The following is an 18,470-nucleotide window of genomic DNA, read 5'->3' as shown; positions in this document are numbered from 1 at the left end:
TTGAAAGTAAGTATGCAGGTGCAGCAGGCATTGAACAAGAATTGTTAAGTAGGCCTTCATGGGTAGAGGATTTGAGGACAGAAGCAGCAATGTTTTGTTGCGGTTGCATGGAGCTTTGTGGAAACTAAACCTGAAATATTGTTTGCAGTTTTAGTCTCCTTTATCTGAGAGACCATGTTCTAGCTGTGGAAGAATTGCGACAAATGACTACCAAAGAGATTCTTGTGATGGCAGAACTGATATGAGGATTGGTTAGGACTATATTCACTGGAGTTTAGAAGAATGAGGGGCAGAGGGAAATACTCATAGAAAGCTATGAAAATTCTAACAGGATCATTGGCAGTAAATGCAAAAGGGATGTTAGGGGATTCCAGAACCAAAGTCACAGTCTAAGAAAATAAGAAATAACAAGGTGTAGAGCTGGATGAACACAGCAGGCCAAGCAGCATCAAAGGAGCAGCAAGGCTGACGTTTCAGGCCTAGACCCTTCTAGGCCCGAAACGTCGGCCTTCCTGCTCCTCTGATGCTGCTTGGCCTGCTGTGTTCATCCAGCTCTACACCTTGTTATCTCTGATTCTCCAGCATCTGCAGTACCTACTATCTCTCTCAGTCTAAGTTTATGGGATAAGCCATTTAGAACTGAAATTTCTTCAGCGTGGTGAGCCTGTGGATATCTCTGCCACAGAGAGCAGTCAAAGCCAAAACATTAAATATTTTTATGAAGGAGTTTGATATTGTTCTTAAGACTAAAGGGATCAAAGGGTATGGGGAGAAAGTGAGAGCAGGGTACTGAGTTGATGAGCAGCTGTGATCATATTGAATGAAGAAGCAGGCTTGAAGTAGGTTGAATAACCTACTCTTACTCCTGTTTTTCATGTATCTATGTTAACCTTTCATCCAAGTCATGAATATAAATTGTTGAGGTCACAATTCTTGGATCAATCTACTGGTTATAGTTTGGCAACCTGAAAATTATTCACTTATCCTGATGTTTACCTGTTAGTTAGCCATTTCTCTAGCCATGCTAATCTATCACGGCCAACATCATCGGTTCTTAGCTTTTCTAGTAGAAACTTGCGTAACTCCTTATTGAATGCTTTTTGAAAATCCATAAATATTCCATCTACAGTTTTCCCTTTATCTTCAAAGAACTTAGAGTTGTCAAATATAAATTTCCTTTCACACAACCAGGCAACCATCTCTCATGATTTTCTAAATTTATCCCATGAATAATGGTTCTAACATTTTGCCGATAATGAATGTTAGAATAGCTGACCTATAGTTTCCCATTTCTATCTACCTCCTTTCTTGAACAATGTTGCATTTGTGGTTTTCCAGTATGCTGGGACCTTTCCACCATTTAGGAAATTTTGGAAGATTATAAACAATGCATTTGCTATCTCTGCAGCTACTTTTAAGGTGTGTGGTGGCAGGTTATCAGGTTTGGGGAACTTATCAACCTTAAGTTCTATTAGTTTCCCCATCACTTTTACTCTGGTGACATTAATTTGTTTTAATTTCTCCACCCCTTTCATCTCTTCAGTTTAGAATGCTTCTCACAGATCTTCTATGGATATGAAATAACTGCACAAAGGCCAGTATCCCATCACCAAGTCACCTTTTATTTACATATGGACAGTGCATGGGTTCTGACCAGCCAGTTAAGAGCCAGTTCCTAGAACAAGGATACTGTCTGAATCTCCCGTTTATCTGTCAGTCATGACTCTTGATGGGTACAGGTTAGCAACCCCAATCAAAGATCCGTCAGTGAGATCAACCTGGCCCTTGTTCCAATCACTAGAGTACAAATGCAAAATAGTTCAAAGCTTCTGCCTCTTCTTGTGTCCCATTAGTAATTCCCCAGTTTCATCCCCTAGGTGACCAATGCTCACTATAACTACTCTTCTTATTTACTTGTCGAAGAATTTACTGTCTGTTTGCATAACGTATATATAGTTTCCTCTCGTACTTTTCTTTCTTTTTTAGACATGCTTTGCCGATTCCTGAACTTCACATCTTCAAATCAAATATCATTATTTGTCATGGTAGTGTACACCCTTTCTTTCAAGTTGATATCACCTTTGCAATTATTAATTAGCCATGGATGGTGATCCTTCTTTCTTTCTATTATAATGTATCTTTATTGAGAATTATGAAATATCTCCTTAAATGTCTACCACTGCTTCTCCATTGTTTTCAGTTCTAACAAATTTTCCTATCCACTTTATCATTGCTTTCATATCCTCGAATTGCCTTTAGACTTTAAGATACTAGCCCAACACCCACATCTCAGTTTCTATGATGAAACAATTAGTCTTGCCTGGAGGATCCTACCTTTTTGAGATTCTTAAATAATCATGTTTTATTGCACACTACCAAGCCCAAAAAAAGCCTGTTCCCTAATATGTTCCAGAATGTACGATTCTATGAAGTTGTTCTGAATGCACTGTATGAGCCCACCCTCCCTTCTACTATTGCCTAACACACACTGCTTAACCATTTTTGTTCACAGTGACAAGTTTTTCCATTAATACCAATTCATTTGTCTTTGTGTCTATTAATACATTTACTTCACAAGTATCTGTTATCCTGTAAGCCTTTAATTGGTACTTCAGAATCCTGCTTTGTCATTCAAAGAAAACTCAAAAAAAGTATTCATTTTTAGAGACAGAAGTAAGCTGTTATGTTGGTACACCCTTTGGAACTAGGTAGAAAAATGGTAAATCTGAACAGGAACACCTTACTGATGCTTATACCTCCACAACCGGTTCTAGACTGGACATAAGCTCTGTCTCATCAGGTCACCTGACCAGCTGCCTACATAACACTATTCAATTTGCACTTAATGCAATCTGGCCTTTCAGTTTGACTTGAAGTAATTAAAAATTTAAAAATCACATGTTGATTTACTAAAACATGACTATGCAAATTATGCATTGTATTGACTTTAATTTTTTTTATGATTGAGAGAAGGAAGTACTAATTAGTACACGTTTGTGCAGGTTTTATTCCCAAACATCATGATATAAATTATGATAGTGTAATTCCATAAGTGTGAATCATTCTGCAAAGTGATGATAGGGAAAAATTATTATTGAATATATTGTTCACTGTTAAAATGTTAGAGAAAGCAACTTGATATAAAATGTACTAAATATTCACAAGACAGCATAATTGATTTTAACTTGTTCTGCTATTTCAAGAAGTGCAGCATTTTTCAAGTGAATAACAAGACTGATTTGTGCAAATTGATTAACTTATTTCTTGTCTTTTAGAGTTTTGTACAATGCCAGTTTAAGAAGATAGGAAGAAATACTGGACTTTGAAACTAGAATGCTACTGTATGAAGGGAACGCAGACTGCATGATTGTTCTATGAAGGGAAACTTAAAGCGTTGATATTGCTTATATCCATTTCAGCTTTTAAGCCAGTTCATGTCCTCCATTTCCAAACCTTTTGAGTACGTTAATGCAAATTTTTAATAACTCCATTACTTGTTAGCATCTCACTCCAAAAGTTGTTATCTTACAAAGTGCAAATCTACAATTAAAAGTGCTTTGGTGTAATTTGAATTAAGTAGTATACATTTATGATTCTCAATAAACCCACAGTAATTGTAGGTTAGCTAAGAAATTGAGGATGCTAACAACAAATTAAAAAGTTTGTTATCGCCATCAGAAAATGCATGATCTGCGTATGGGCACCGTCCACAAAGCATGTGAATCCATAGAATAATAAAAGGCAATGCACTCTGGCAAACCACTTCAGAATATAGCACAGACTAGGAGATATAAAAGACTATTCATCTAGGCTAGGATCCATTCTAGCAATAATGGGAGATATTCAGCAAGTGGGTACACATTTATTTATTTTATGTATTTTATCTATGCTGGACATTTTTGAACATCTATAATCCTAATGGACAGTGAACTTATACACAGGATATGGGAAGGTTAGCAATCTCTCTATATTTCTCCATTGGGTCTGCAGAGCTTATTTTTACTGCCCTGCCGTAAGCGCAGGAATGAGTCTTCAGTTGACTTCGTCCTATTCTGTTTTACGTAGTAAACATAGAAACAAGAGACCTTACCTTATGTTCCTATCAGGAAACAGTGCTCACCAAATCCATGAATATATAACTATTGCAAAAATTGGAGCAGCTTAGTCCACCTGCATGGAATAAATGGCATCATTGATGTGAGTGACATGGCAGGCTCTGTGTTGAGATATTATACACACTAGTTTCTGAAGCATCATGTCAGATTTAGCTGTAGTTATTACTTCCAATTCTGTTTTGAACTAAGTGACAGCTCTCTTGATTATTTTCATTGACAGTACATGTAATGATTCATTAGCCCATAAAGGGAAAATAACTTTTTCTGTCTCTACCCAGAGACTGTTAATTTTAAACCAGAGTCCTTTTATATCTGTGCTCACTGCCTGTAGCCTGCTCCATCCGCATCATAAAGTTATCTTCTTAACAGCAATCAAATAGATGACTTTTCCACTCATTAACAGAGGATAGTCTATCAGGCAGCAATTAAGGAATCAGTTACTTTGGTTGAACAGGTCTACGTTGTTACTTCATTCAAAAAGGACCTGCAAATTCCTTCTCTTGTTTGCTGGTTAATCTGAATTTTAGGGTCATCGATCCACCTGATGTGTTATTTAAGAATTAGGAGGCATGGTTTAATAAAACTTTCAAGCAACACTATGCTATAGTTACTGATTAGTCTGTATTCACTTTTACAGGATTGCAAGCATAGGAGCAATCACTGTTTTTTTTAATGTAAACAATCTCATAGAGACCCACTAGCTGGGTTGTCTGCTGTGGAAATACGCGCTTGGACGATTTCGCCCATGTTCACTTGCAGAGATTGCTATCTACCTTGTTTCTGGATGATGAGCTTGAATGTATCATTGCCACTTAACAAATAAATATGTTTCATACTGATTTGATTTGGACCTCCAGGATTGACATTGAGTAAGTGGGCATCATGTCATCTGTATTCACCTAGGTGGCAACTGGAATTAAACCTATCAGGAGATTTCTAGTAACCATTCAGTAATTCAAGGGGTGCAGTTTCTTTATTTGGAACCTCCCACCCTAATCTAAGTAATTGGTGCCTTGTTTTTTTAGTTTAACCTTCCTGAGTACCATTCTCCTTATCGAGATTTTTCTTTTGAAAAGAGGAGGGTAATAGCCCTCATTGTTATTCAGTTTAGGGGATTGTGTGCTTGGGGTACTGTTTCCGATAGGGCTCAAATCTAGCAAAACCCTCAGCCTATTTGAAGAAAATTTTATGTTTTTGTTTCTCTGATACTGTGAGATTCCCAGTATTAACTAGTGCCACTGAAGAAGTTCCTTATCTTACTCAGTTACTTTCATTTGTAATTGAATTATAAATAAGTTGCCCACTATATGCAAGATCTCGTTCTCAATTTTAGTAACTGAACATTGATAGAGGCCAAATACATGATTAAAAATTGTGTGCCTGAGAGGAATTCTGAAACTAAGTGCAACAATCGTGGTGATGAAAGTGAAATCGTTTCTTGTATAATCTCCCGATTTATTACTTACGCGTTGTAAATTATCTGGAAGCCAGTGCAATTTTTAGATCATTGGGAACATTTTCCCCTGAAATCTAATCTCAACAGCTATTTGCTGTTATATACTTGTAACAGCTAACCAAAAATTAAATTTGGATTTTGACAGTGTTAAGCTTATGATGTTAATATGTATCAGAATTTGAATATATTCCATAACTTTATACTTTCCTAATTTAAAATAAACCTGTAAAAGCTACTTGAGTATTATACAGATTTAATGTAAATATTACATTTTTGGGACAGTTGAAAATAGATTAACATCATGATGTCAGTATTATGTTACAGGTGGCAAGTCAGGTTTCCTTGGTGCAAGGTACTTCTACAGCAATTTCCTGAAGTGACAAAATACCTGATTAGGGACACTTGGCCTAAATCTAACCACCCTCACTAAAAAAAAATCACAATTTTCTGTAAAATTTAATTATTTGTCAACTTTACCAGAATTTATTGACAATTACTGGTTCCTAGTGCGACTGAATAAATGTTCATCCATGCCCAATAATTAAAGTGATTATCTCAATAGAGTGTGGATATGATTGTACATTTTTTAAAAAAGACAAACATATCTTTGTGAAGCAGAAATGGATGTAAGACAATACTTGAGAGGTCTGTATATTTACCAACAAAAAAGCTTTGTTTTTACTTTTTTGTGGCACTCTTGTTAGCACTTCTGGGATGAGCTGGATAATGTAAGTGAAGTAACTATTTTTCCTTCTGGGAGTATAAAACTCTTGAGGGAAAATTTTGGCAAATGTTCTTCACTAGTGAAATATCCAGCACTTTATTCAGCTAATATTGTGACCAGTAATTCCCCTTAATATTTGTGATATTTTTCAGTCAATTGTCCACTGTACAACTTAAGAGTATTATGTGTATAAAATTGTTCTGTTTACTGTAAATATTGAAACTATTTTCTTACTGTGCATATTTTGAACCGTGCAAAAACAAAAGATAAGCAGCTACTTCCCTTCATTGAGGATGTTTTTGGTAGTACAGGCTTGTTCTGAAGGGAGCTTCAGTTGCCTGACCAGCTTTTGGGTCAGTTGTTTTAAATGCAGAATTTCTATTCAGATTTGTATGGTTTATATCTATTGTAAGTTTCATTTTTTGGAAAGGTTCATTTTTTATATATATGTGTACATGTATATATACACACAAATATCTATGAAATGGTATAATATTTTGTTATATGTACTAACTGAGTACAATCAAATGATAACTTTACCACATGTTTTTGTGGTAGCTGTGTGAAACTGTCAAAATTAGTTCAAAATGGCATCTTTACTACCGTTTTTAACTGATTTAAATACTTGTTTTCAAAGGAAATCAAATATTTATGGGGCATACTGTGAAGTAATAGGGCTAAATGTATATTAAATATGACTTTTCATGAGAAACCACAAACAGATAATGCTGAATGAGAAAGTATTCTTTTTTTTGATTTTAGCACACCGAAAATCAGATTTAAAAAATTACGTAGATGTTCACTATTTATACTGAGTACCATTTTGTCATGTACTATTCTGATTCTATTACTGCCTATTATCATGGGAGCATGCAGTGGTAGCCTAAATATGTAAAAATGAATTCATGTTACTGGCTTAAAAAAACCTGAATTTAAAGTGCATTGTTAATTCTTCACATTCATATTAAGATTTATGACTGTCTGTCTGTAATCTTATTTTTGTTCAGCAACATCCTATTCAATTTATATTATTGTAAATTTCTCTATGCAGTAATATAACTTCAGATCACATTTGTTTCTTACCGCACGTCAAATTAGCATTAATTTTGCTTTTTACTGAGTATTTTTAACAAATGTAATTGAATGATAAGATGAACTATAAATATTTTAGATTAATATTACAAAATGTTGAGTTTTATTTGATTATTTTATATTTAAAAGACATCGGGTAGCTAAAACTGAAGGTACTTTTTTTTAAAATGGATCCTTAAATACACAGTTAAGAGGCTTCTATCAGGAAGCTGTTTGTGTCCTCCTTGTCTACTCCCAGCTTTTCAACTTACTTATTCTGTTTTGTCAGAATAAATCTATATATTTAATTCATCCATATCCACAGGTTGCAACTTCTGGTGATTAAACCAACATAATTGTCAGACTTGTGGAACAAACAAACTTAACTAACATGCTTCCAATTGCATGAATTTTTAATTAAAAGCTAATGGATAGGAAATCTGGGTACAAATAATTTTAGTGTTCATGTAGTCAGGGAGCCTAAAGCAACACTGTTATTGCTTGCCTGTCTTTCATTATCCGTCATCTTACTGGTATTGGTCAGCTTTGGAATGCCCTGTTCAGTAATTGAAGATTGTAGTTTGCTCAGCTGATTTTATCTGAATACTTTTGTACTGTGTTGAAAGAAATTGGAATGTCATTCTTGTTTTTGCACACTGGATCATTGCAAATTTATTAAGATTTTATTTAGTTTTGAACTTTAAATGGAATTGTTTTTCACTAAATGAGTATTTAGGGATAAAGTGAGGGTGACAGGCATCTTGTGCAACAAGATAAGGATTATTAACAGAGCTTCCATACCTGGAATATTTGGTAGTTTGATTGAAATAAAGCTTTGTTGCTAAACAGTTGACTTCTTAAGACGTCCAGTAGTTCAATGGAAGATCTGGAACATTATTGCACCCCTCTAATAGACAGTAATTGAACCAGAACTTTGCACAAGTTATCAGCTTTTATGGAAATGAGAGTTTTAGTACTGTTTTTTCATTTGAAACTTATTTTTATGTTATTCCATAATATTGATATTTTATGTTGTGTGGTTTATTTAGAAAGTTCACATGGCAAGTTTACTGATGCCACATTTTCAATACTTACAGATCACCAAATTAGCTTAGCCCACTGTTTTGTTTTTGCTTCCTTTAAGGTCACCCCTCCACTTTCTTTATTTTTTGCACAATTTTCCTTTACATGTTCCTGATAATGACCTTTTTTTTAAAATAGTGCTGATATTCCACATGCTAAACGTTAGTGTAGAAATACAAGAAGCCCTTATGATTTGACAGTAATTTTTGACATTCTTGTAATAATGAAGCTCGATTTTTATATATGCTTTTTAATAAAAAGTTGCATTTCTGTCATGGTTTGTTTCATTTTTATTCTTCTCCTGTAGGTTACTTAGCTTCACCCACCTGAAAAAGCTTGGATGTGCACAGCACATCACCAATCTTGTGATTTTGCTGGGTTTATACAAAAATCACCTATTATAAGCAACAAAATTCACGGCCATTTGGTCTAGACCCTAGTTGCCCTCATGCCTGTTAGTTTTAAGGTTGAGAAAATTTAATGTAATTTTTTTCTGATATATAACTCAATCTGGCATACAAATCTGCCTGGTAAAAGTAAGCAATTTCTGGCTTTTGAATAATCTAGAAGGCATTACTGAGGCCGGGGAACAAGCTGTTTTTGGATGGTGGGGTGGTGCTGTTTGCCGCTGAGATTGTTTTGACATAAACCTTTATCCCAATCCAGATTCATCTTCAGCAATTTCTTGGGGGGAAAAAAATGCCTATTGTATTTGTAATCAATGAAGACTGGTTTTGCTCATTGTTAATTGAGGGCAACAGATATTAACCTTGTCTCGTCACAACTGTAGGAATAATGCAGACTGAAATGTTTGCGCAGACACTACTTCCAGTACTTTTATCCAAAAGTAGGTATAGGAAAGATCAAGTCCACAATTTTTTAATCCTAAAATTAGTGCACTTTGTTTAAGAATAGCACAGCTATTTAAATTTGCCCATAATAGATGAAATCTGCATATTTTTGTGATTTCTGCGGTATTCAAATGTAGTAGAACATGGTTTTCTGCAAAGTATGAGGAATGTTGAATATTTTTGCAGTAGATTTCTTTAGGTAAGTTACAGATAGTGTATTGCACTTTTAGATCAGTAGATGTTCTGATCGAGCACAGCATATATTCCAGTACCCTGTGTAATTTGGTATATAATGAAAACGGTATATAATCATCAGAAAAGATGTAATGTGTAAATTAAGTGTTCAAAATTTATTTAGCAAATAAGCAAGAAATGTTGTTCTAGACAGCTAAATTGAGCCTGCGATGCTTTTGTGTTGACTCTTGATACAGTTAATAGTTGACTTTACTTCAACCTTTGTTTATCAAGATGTTCTCCATTTTTTTTCTTGTTTTCATGTCTCTTTCACTCTTTCATCGCCAAGGCAGAGTTTTGTCTCATATTCACTAATACTGCCAAGTGAAGACTGTGAAATAATATAGGTTTTTTGTATGGACAGAAACATGGATATGAAATGCCTCATTAATGTTTGATTTCACTTCACATTTTTAAAGAAATGCTTCGGTGATAATGTGCTTAAGTTTTTCTTTTAAAGAATTGTTTCGTATTTGGATGAAGTTTATAAAGCAATAAGGAAAATACTTTGGATGCTGGAAATCTGACAGAAACAAAGCACTGAAAATACTCAGTAGGTCTGGCAGCAATTGTGGATAGAGAAATAGAGTTAATATATCTTTTGAGTCAAATTTGAACTAGTAGGTGAATCAGTAAGGCTGCTCTGGGATATGTTTCTGCAATCAACAAATTGGAAACCAGTTTGAGTCACCAAAACTACGTTGCAGGAGAGCTCCAAGTATCATGAATTTCATTTTTTAAATGAGACATTCAAATATTTAAACAGTGTTAACTTTACAGAAGGTTTTGATACTTCATTATAACAACTGATTCATGACTATTTAAAAAGTTTGCTATAATTAATTACATCATTATATTAGCAGTTTTTGAAAGAACTAATGTAAACACACTTCCTTTTATTGTGATACGACGGCTAATAATGCAAAGTGTTGTCTTCATTGTTATTTGGAATATTAGCAGACCATGCCTGCTGTTTCTAATCTAATCCCACATTCCACTTGTGATGCTGTAAATTTGTTTTCCTTAAGTTTGCATCGAATTTGCACTCATTGCGTAAAAGTTTATTTATTACATCCCCCAGCATCTCTTGCCCAATAATGTAAATCTGTGTCCCTTATTCTTTACCCAGCCAATGAATGGGAACAGTCTTTGCTTGTGCATCTTGTCTAAGCCTCTCGTAAGATTTACTAAATATAATTCACTCCAAGGATATACCCTTAATAACTCAAATCCCAGAAACCTGGAACCATTCTGGTGCATCTCCTCTGCACCTTCTGAAGGATCCTCAGTGTTCTTAAAATTTGGTAAGCAGAACTGGACACACTACTTTAAATAGTGTTTTTTTTAAAATAAAGGCCCAATTTCTTTGCTTTTGCACTCAGACTTATGAAGTACAAGTTTCACTCTGTGTGCCCTGCCACTTTCTGTGCACATGAACTCACGGAGCCCTCTGCACTTGCATAACTCTTTAGACTTGATTCCACAAATCAAAAATGCTTCTCCTTATTGCTTCTGCATACATTACCTCACACTTGTATCAAATTCCATATGTTTCTTGTCTGCCCATTTTGCCAGTGTGCCTTGTTAATTGAAATCATCCCCACCGAAAGCTATTTGCCACTCGCTGTCCAAAACTCAGGCACTTGCCCAGTATCAACCAAAATTTGAAAGATTATGGCAAGCCTTTCAGCTCGTTCTACCCTCATTCCGTTAGTGACCTGGAATGTGAGCGATCAGGATCAAGTGACTTACTAACTCACCACAATTAGCCCTTCTAGCTGCTCATGCCTAACAATTTTCATGCCGCTCATTACCTCTATTATCCCCACTTCTGATGTTTTGTCAGCATCTTCCACTTTACTAAACACTGGATAAGAGTGCTGTAATTATTCCTGCCTGACCCGGAGCTCAAAACACACATCACCCTCTTTGTTCATAAAAAGGCCAACCCTATTATCTCTTACTATCCATTTGCATCCTAATAGAAGTTTTTGTTCCCTTCTAATATTAGTTGCCATTTTGTTCTGATTCTTTACTCAGCCAGTTGTATATCTCCCTTCAACTTATTTTATTTAGCCTGATTGTTGCTTGAAGCATTCATTTGATGTGTATAATACAGACTTATTTTTGTTTCATCATATTCCCTTTTCCCTCAACCTCCATAGAGCCCTGAATCGAGATCTTATAACCATGTGAGTTCCACTTAAGGCTGTTCATTGCTTTTCTGCATTTCTAATCCAAGCCTTGTAATATGGTGATCATTAAATCAAATGTTTGTCCATATGCAATTAGTTCATCCAAATCCCTAACACAAGATCTAGAAAAGCGTATCGTCATGTTGGATGGAGGGCGTACTCACCAAAGAAGTTTTCCTGCATCCTTTACAAAAATCTTATCCTCAATCCTGATTTCCATTTATCTGTCTCTTTCTCACTATTGTAAGGATCATCATAGCTTTCTTGTCTGTCAACTGCAATCATGTAGACTGTCAAGGACGACAACAACTTTCCAACATTCCATAATTGAACTGTACTGCCACAACTCTTCCTTTTTGCCTTTGCCAAATATTATTTTCTAACACTTTCTGATTCCCTGTTCTTTGCTTTTGAAAAATTGTGGTCCATGTTGAATATGAAATGTAAAGTTACTGACTTGAAGGAATACAAATGCTTACTATACATGCTGAAAGCGTAACATTGACAAGAACTTGAGAAAATAGGGTTGGTCATGTGATATAGTTTTACTCCTCCCTCATTATAAGATGAGATACAAATCTCTGCAAAATTGTTGAATGCAGAACTGAACAGAGGAAATCTCAGCTGGAAGACAAAAGAACTGCAAGTAAATTTTGAAAACATTATTATTTCAGGTTGGTGCAGAGATGGTAACCGGTCTTTTCTCTTTTCAAGTGCTGACAGAAGCTCTGTTTAAAGTTAGAAGTTTTATTTTGAATTACAGAATTTCCCAGCCAATGATAATGAAAACATCGGCTAGTTTCCATCTGAGGTCATATTTCAGCACCTCTTATGTGTAACTACAGAGTATTTTTGGTGGAGGTTTGAGAAGTCTCAGACCTTCTTCTGGTCCTTTGTCGGTGTACTGAATTCTAGTACCTTTCAAGAGTTATCACAGTTGATCAAAAACAACATTGTGCTCCCTCATCCAGACACATGTTGCCAGAAAATGTTTTTAAAAGTATAAGTATGGCTTTGTTATCCAATATATACTCACTATATAATTGAAACAACTTGTTACTTTTTGCAAAATGAGTCCTTTTAAAGTTTTCCTGCTGTGATTTAAAACAGCACCAAATTATATCATTGTTATGCTTCAGTAATAGTTACTAACAGCACTGACATTGGTGGTTTGGGAGAACATTATTTGCATCGGTGTTTAATTGTTGAAACTAAGTGTATTTTGCTTTTGTTGGGACTTTGTATACTTTGACAATTATATTTCTGTAAATTACTATCTAAACAAATAAAAAGTTAAACTGCAGCTTTCTGGGTTTTCTCCCCCCCCCCCCACCAAGTTTAGTTTGCGAGTCCTGCATTAATTTAGAACTACTTGATTTGTATAGCATGTATTTAAAGGGATATTCCAATGATCAGTTTGACCATTCAGATATTTGAAACTTGCTTTTCTCATTTAAAAAAAAACACAAGTAGAATTAAACCAAACTAAATGAGCTCTTCACATTTTAAAGAACAGAAAACTAGAACAGTCCCTTTGGCACATGAAGACTGTGCTGTCACATGATGCCATTCTAAATTAAAAGCTGTTGCCTGTACATTGTCGGTCTCCCTCAGTTCCCTGCCTATTCACATGCCTGTCAAGATACTACTTAAATGTTGCTATTGTATCTGCCTCTGCCTCCACCACCACCACCTCTGGCAGTGCATTTAAGACATTTACCACCCTCTGTGTAAAAGAAAATCTGCCTCTCATATTGCCTTTAAACTTACCTCCTTAAACTTGTGTCCCCTCTTAATTGGCATTTCTACACCAGGGAGTAGACTCTATCCCATTCTATCCGTAACTTTTATAATTTTGTAAACCTCTATGGGGACCTTTATTACTACTAGACTCCTCTGTATGTTGACACTACTAAGGTTTCTGACATTTACTGTATACTGCCGTCTCAAAATTAGCACCTCATATTTGTCTGCATTAAACTCTGTCATTTCTCCGGCCATGTCTCTAGACTTCTATATACAGCTGTAGCCTCTGGCAATACGCCTGACTACCCTCAGCTCCACTTAACCTTTGTGTCATCTGCAAGCTTCCTAAACAAGTAACCTACGTTCACCTCCGAATCATTCGTATATATTGCAAACAGCACTAATCCCTGCAGAATACCACTGGTCACAGATCTCCAATTTGAAAACACACTTTCACTGCTACTCTGTCTTCAATGACAAAGCCAAATATTTCTGCATCCATCTTACCAGCGCACCGTGAATCCCATGTGACTTCACCTTTTGTATGAGCCTACCATGACGGACCTTGACAAAGCTTCCACCCTAACATCCACCATCCTACCCTCATCATTCATCTTTATCACTTCCTCAAAAATGACATCCCTGCACAAAGCCATGCTGCCTATTTCTAATAAGTCCATATTTTTCCAAATGTGAGTAAATTGTATCCCTAAGAATCTTCTCCAATAATTTTGCTTCCACTGATAGAAGGCTCACTGGTGTGTAATTACCTGGATTCTCCCTATAGCATATCTTAAAGGAACGATGTTGACTACTCTACAGACCTCTGTATCCTTTTTAACTACAGGAGAGGTCACAAAGATTCATAAGAGACCCCAGCAATTTCCTCACCTGCCTCCATCCCTCAGCAATTTTAACCTCACTGCGAAGCCTCTTCCAGGGATGCCTAACCTGAAGAAGTTACCCTCCTCCCTCCGGACCAACCTCAGGGAATCACTCTCCCACTGCAACTCTCTTGTAATCCTCTCCACCTATCTTCTTTTCTCTCCATCTTCGGTCCGCCTCCCCCTCTCTCCCCATTTATTCCAGAACCGTCACCCCATCCCCCTCTCTGATGAAGGGTCTAGGCCCAAAACATCAGCTTTTGTGCTCCTGAGCCTGCTGTGTTCATCCAGCCTCACATTTTATTATCTTGGATTCTCCAGCATCTTCGGTTCCCATTATCACTCACACTCAGCATTCTGGATAGATCTCATCAGGTCCTGGGGATTTGTCTACTTCAATCTTTTCAAAACACCCAGCACATTTTTATATTGGCATGCCAGAGAATGTAAACATACCCCTCCCAAGACTTACCATCCACCATATCTTTCTCCTTTGTGGATACTGATGCAAAGTATTTGTTAAGCACCTCACCTACTTCCTTTGGCTCCGTGCATAAATTATCCTCTATGTCCTTGAATGACCCTACCCCTTAGCTACTCTCTTGCTCTTTAGATATGTAATAAACACCTTAGGGTTTTCCTTAATCCTGTTTGTCAAAGATATTTCACGGCACCTTTTTAGGCCCTCCTAATTCCTTGTTTTAGTTCTTTTCTGCTGCCTTTGTATTCTTTTGAGGGCTCTGTCTGTCTTCAAAACCTTACGCATGCTTCCTTTTTCTTTTCAAAAAAGCCCTCAATTTCCCTTGTCATCCAAGTTCCCAAATATTGACATTCTTCATCCTTCATTTTAACAGGAACATTCTGGTCCTGAACTTTAATCAGTTGGCCTTTAAAAGATCTCCACATGCCAAATATGGATTTACCCTCAAACAGTCACCCCCATTCTACATTCCCCAGTTCCTAATTAATGTTGTGACAGTTAACCTTGTACCAGTTTAGCACTTTTACCTGAGGACTACTCTTGTCCTTATCCAAAAGTAAGTTAAAACTTAGTTTTATGGCCACTGTTCCAGAAATGCTCTTCCCACTGAAACTTCGATCACTTGGCTGGGCTCATTCTCCAAGACTAGTTCTAGAATGGTACCATCCTTCCTTTTGACTATATGCACATTGTTTCAAAAAAATCATCCTGGACACACCTAACAAGTCTTCCCCACCCTCCCAACTGATCTAAGCCCTGGCACTAAGCAAGTTCCAGTCAATAGGGGATGATAAATCACCCAACTCAACAATCTTGTTGTTTTCACACCTATCCATAATCTTCAGATATCTGTTTTTCTGTCATCCGCTGGCTCTTGGGAGACCTGTAGTACAATCCCATCAAAAGTAATTGCACCCTCTGCCTGATCCTGAGCCGATTCACATGGCATCGCTGAATGAGCTCTCCCTCAGTCCGGGGCTGTGATATGCTCCCTTATCAGTAATGCAACTCCCCCACCTCTTTTACATCCCTCGCTGTCTCACCTGAAATATTTAAATCTTGGAATGCTCAGCTGCCAGTCTTCTCTCTCTCAACTAAGTCTCTGTAATAGCTGCAACATCATAGCTATATGTACTAATCGATGTTCATCTGCCTTAACAGTCATACTCCCCACATTAAAACAAATACAGACTGTCAGTGCTGCCATGTTCAGTAACCTTTCCTTGTCTATTCTTCGCCTTAGCCTTACTGATTTTAGTCTCTGACTCTCCTTTGGTCATTTTCTTCACTGAACCACTGCTCTGGTTTCCATCCCCTGCTACACTAGTTTAAACTCTCCCAATTGACACTAGCAAACATCTCGACTAGGATATTGGTGCAACCAATCCTTGTATAGATCTCATCTACTCCAAAAGACATCCCAATGATCTATACATCTGAAACCCTCCCTCCATCAGCTCTTTAGCCAACTATTTAACTGCTATCTTCCTATTCCTAGATTTACTGGCACGTGGTACAGGAAGTAATCCTGAGATTACAACCCTGGAGGTCCTGCTTTTCAGCTTCCTACCTAACTCCCTGAATTCCCTTTGCAGGATCTCATCTGACTCTCTGCCCAGGATTGCTCACTGCCCCTTTCGGAATATCCTGTAGCCACTCAGAAACATCCCAATACCCAGGAGAAAACACACCATTCTGGAATCTTGCTCGTAGCCACAGAAATGTTTATCTGTGCCTCTAACTGTAGAGAGTCCTTGTCACTACTGTTCACTTATACTTTAACCCTATTTGCTGTACAACAGTGCCAGTCATGGTGACCTGGCTGCCACAGCTGCTTTTCATGGAGGCTATTCTTCTAAACACTGCCGGCCCACACTTACAATATCTTCCTGGTCATCAGAACTTTTCTCTGTCCGTGACGTTCTTACTGATGATGTGTAAAGAAATTTGAATTCACAGCAAATTTGGGCATTACAGTGATGACTCCATTTATGTGTATAACCTAACCGCTAGTTCTGATGGTTTGCACTAGCAGCACTTCTTATCTGTGAATGTCATCAGGTAATCAGTTACACAAAGTTGTAATGCTTTTTTCAATGTGTCATGCTGCAAATGACTGATTAAGATTAAGCCTGAAACCTTTATACTCTTGAGTCATGTCATGTGCTTTGATAGTGATGATATAATGAGCTTTTCTCTTAAAGTTACCCTGGCCATGACATGTTACAGAAATTCTGCCAGTTTTAAAACTGAGTTTAATTTTTGGCACATTTTTGGAATTCCATTCATTATTGTGCATGGGACTCAAAGTAAATGTACTGTATTTAATTTGCCTTAACCAATTTGAGACTTTTATTAGTTTGGGACATGAAATAGGGAAGGGAGACTCCAATTAGAAATCTAAAATTTGAGATATCTGGATGCTTTCCATTTTGATTCTTATGCATTTCAACTTTATTGTTTTAGTAAGGAGTGGGATCTCATTGGTAGGTTGACCAACAGTAGCAAAAATAGGAACCTCAGGCATGTCTTAGGGTTGTAATACACATCATGAAAAATAATTAAGAGCAGAAACTTAAATGTTCTTCTGATGTGACATCTAAAAAGGAAGTTCTGAACTTTGATTTTCACTCTAGGGGCAAGAAACATGTTGGGAAGTTACGGGTGTTGAACTCCCCTATCAGCGTTGATTTTTACAGGGGTGTGCACTTTTAAGTGATCTGAAGTTGGGTTCACTTTCAATTCAACGTGACAAATAGGATAGTGAAGCCCAAGGGCCAACTTCAGACTTTGCAGCTTGAAAGGCAACCACCCTCTGAAGTGGCCTATAATACTACTCGGTTAAAGAAAAAAAATTGGGAAGAGCAAAAATGCTGACGTTGCAAGCGGTACCCACATCCCATTTAAAACAACCCTACAATGAATAGCAGATAAGTAAAAGGAGATGCTGGCTCGAAAAGGAGACAATTTCTCCAAACTTTTACATTTTTTTTTTGAAAAGTGGATCTTGTGGTTTCTCTTGTATCCAGACACGTAACTGATGGGTCAAAGCCTGTGTGGAGTGCTGGCCCCAGGTTTGTAAAGCTTCAGGTTTCTGAACTGACCATTATCACTTGCATGGAGCTTGAAACAAAATGGAAAATCCCAGTCTGCCTCATTTAATTACCCTCTATAAAGTTTTATTGAACTATTTTGGCTAGATGCTCCACATGGGTCTGCAGTCATGCACCCAGCCCCATCTCCACAAAGTGACCCAAATCAGGAACCAGTATGCTAGCTAGCTATCTCCCTTCTACCTCCATTTCTGACCATGGCCAGAGCTCAGAATCCTGTCCTAGTGACCTTTCTCAACCGACACAACTAGAGATCAGATTAATAGGAGAATAATTTCATCGCTTTTTTTTTGGAATTTACTGAGTGCAAAACAAATTGCCAATTATCTGCATGGCTTTGAGGTGATAAGAAAAGAAATAATCTGTGCATAAGTTTTCAATTGGAAGGGAAAAGAAATGCATCTGAAATTGGGATGAAGTGAACAACTTCAGACTTAACTTGTCAAAATGAGTAGTTGGAAATGTAAATCATTCTCCTGTTCTCTGAAGTGGAAAAATTATTTTAAAATATTTGGTC

General features: G+C 36.8%; 1 protein-coding gene across 3 annotated transcripts in view; it reads left to right on the top strand.

Annotated features, from left to right (window-relative positions):
• nfat5b (nuclear factor of activated T cells 5b) overlaps positions 1-13,025 on the top strand; it is a 253,303-nt gene extending 240,278 nt beyond the window's left edge. For 2 of the 3 annotated variants that reach the window (XM_048546462.1, XM_059651737.1), the window contains one exon: positions 3,276-13,025. The gene's annotated coding sequence lies outside the window, so the exon portion shown is untranslated. Of the gene's footprint in view, positions 1-1,986; positions 2,057-3,275 lie in introns of those variants that run through there. The other variant, XM_048546463.1, reaches the window with a different exon arrangement.
• The last annotated feature ends 5,445 nt before the right edge of the window (positions 13,026-18,470 follow it).

The sequence above is a fragment of the Stegostoma tigrinum genome, chromosome 16 (genome assembly GCF_030684315.1).
Source record: "Stegostoma tigrinum isolate sSteTig4 chromosome 16, sSteTig4.hap1, whole genome shotgun sequence".
In the NCBI taxonomy this organism is placed as follows: Eukaryota; Metazoa; Chordata; class Chondrichthyes; order Orectolobiformes; family Stegostomatidae; genus Stegostoma; species Stegostoma tigrinum.
This window is presented reverse-complemented; position numbering and strand designations above follow the sequence as displayed.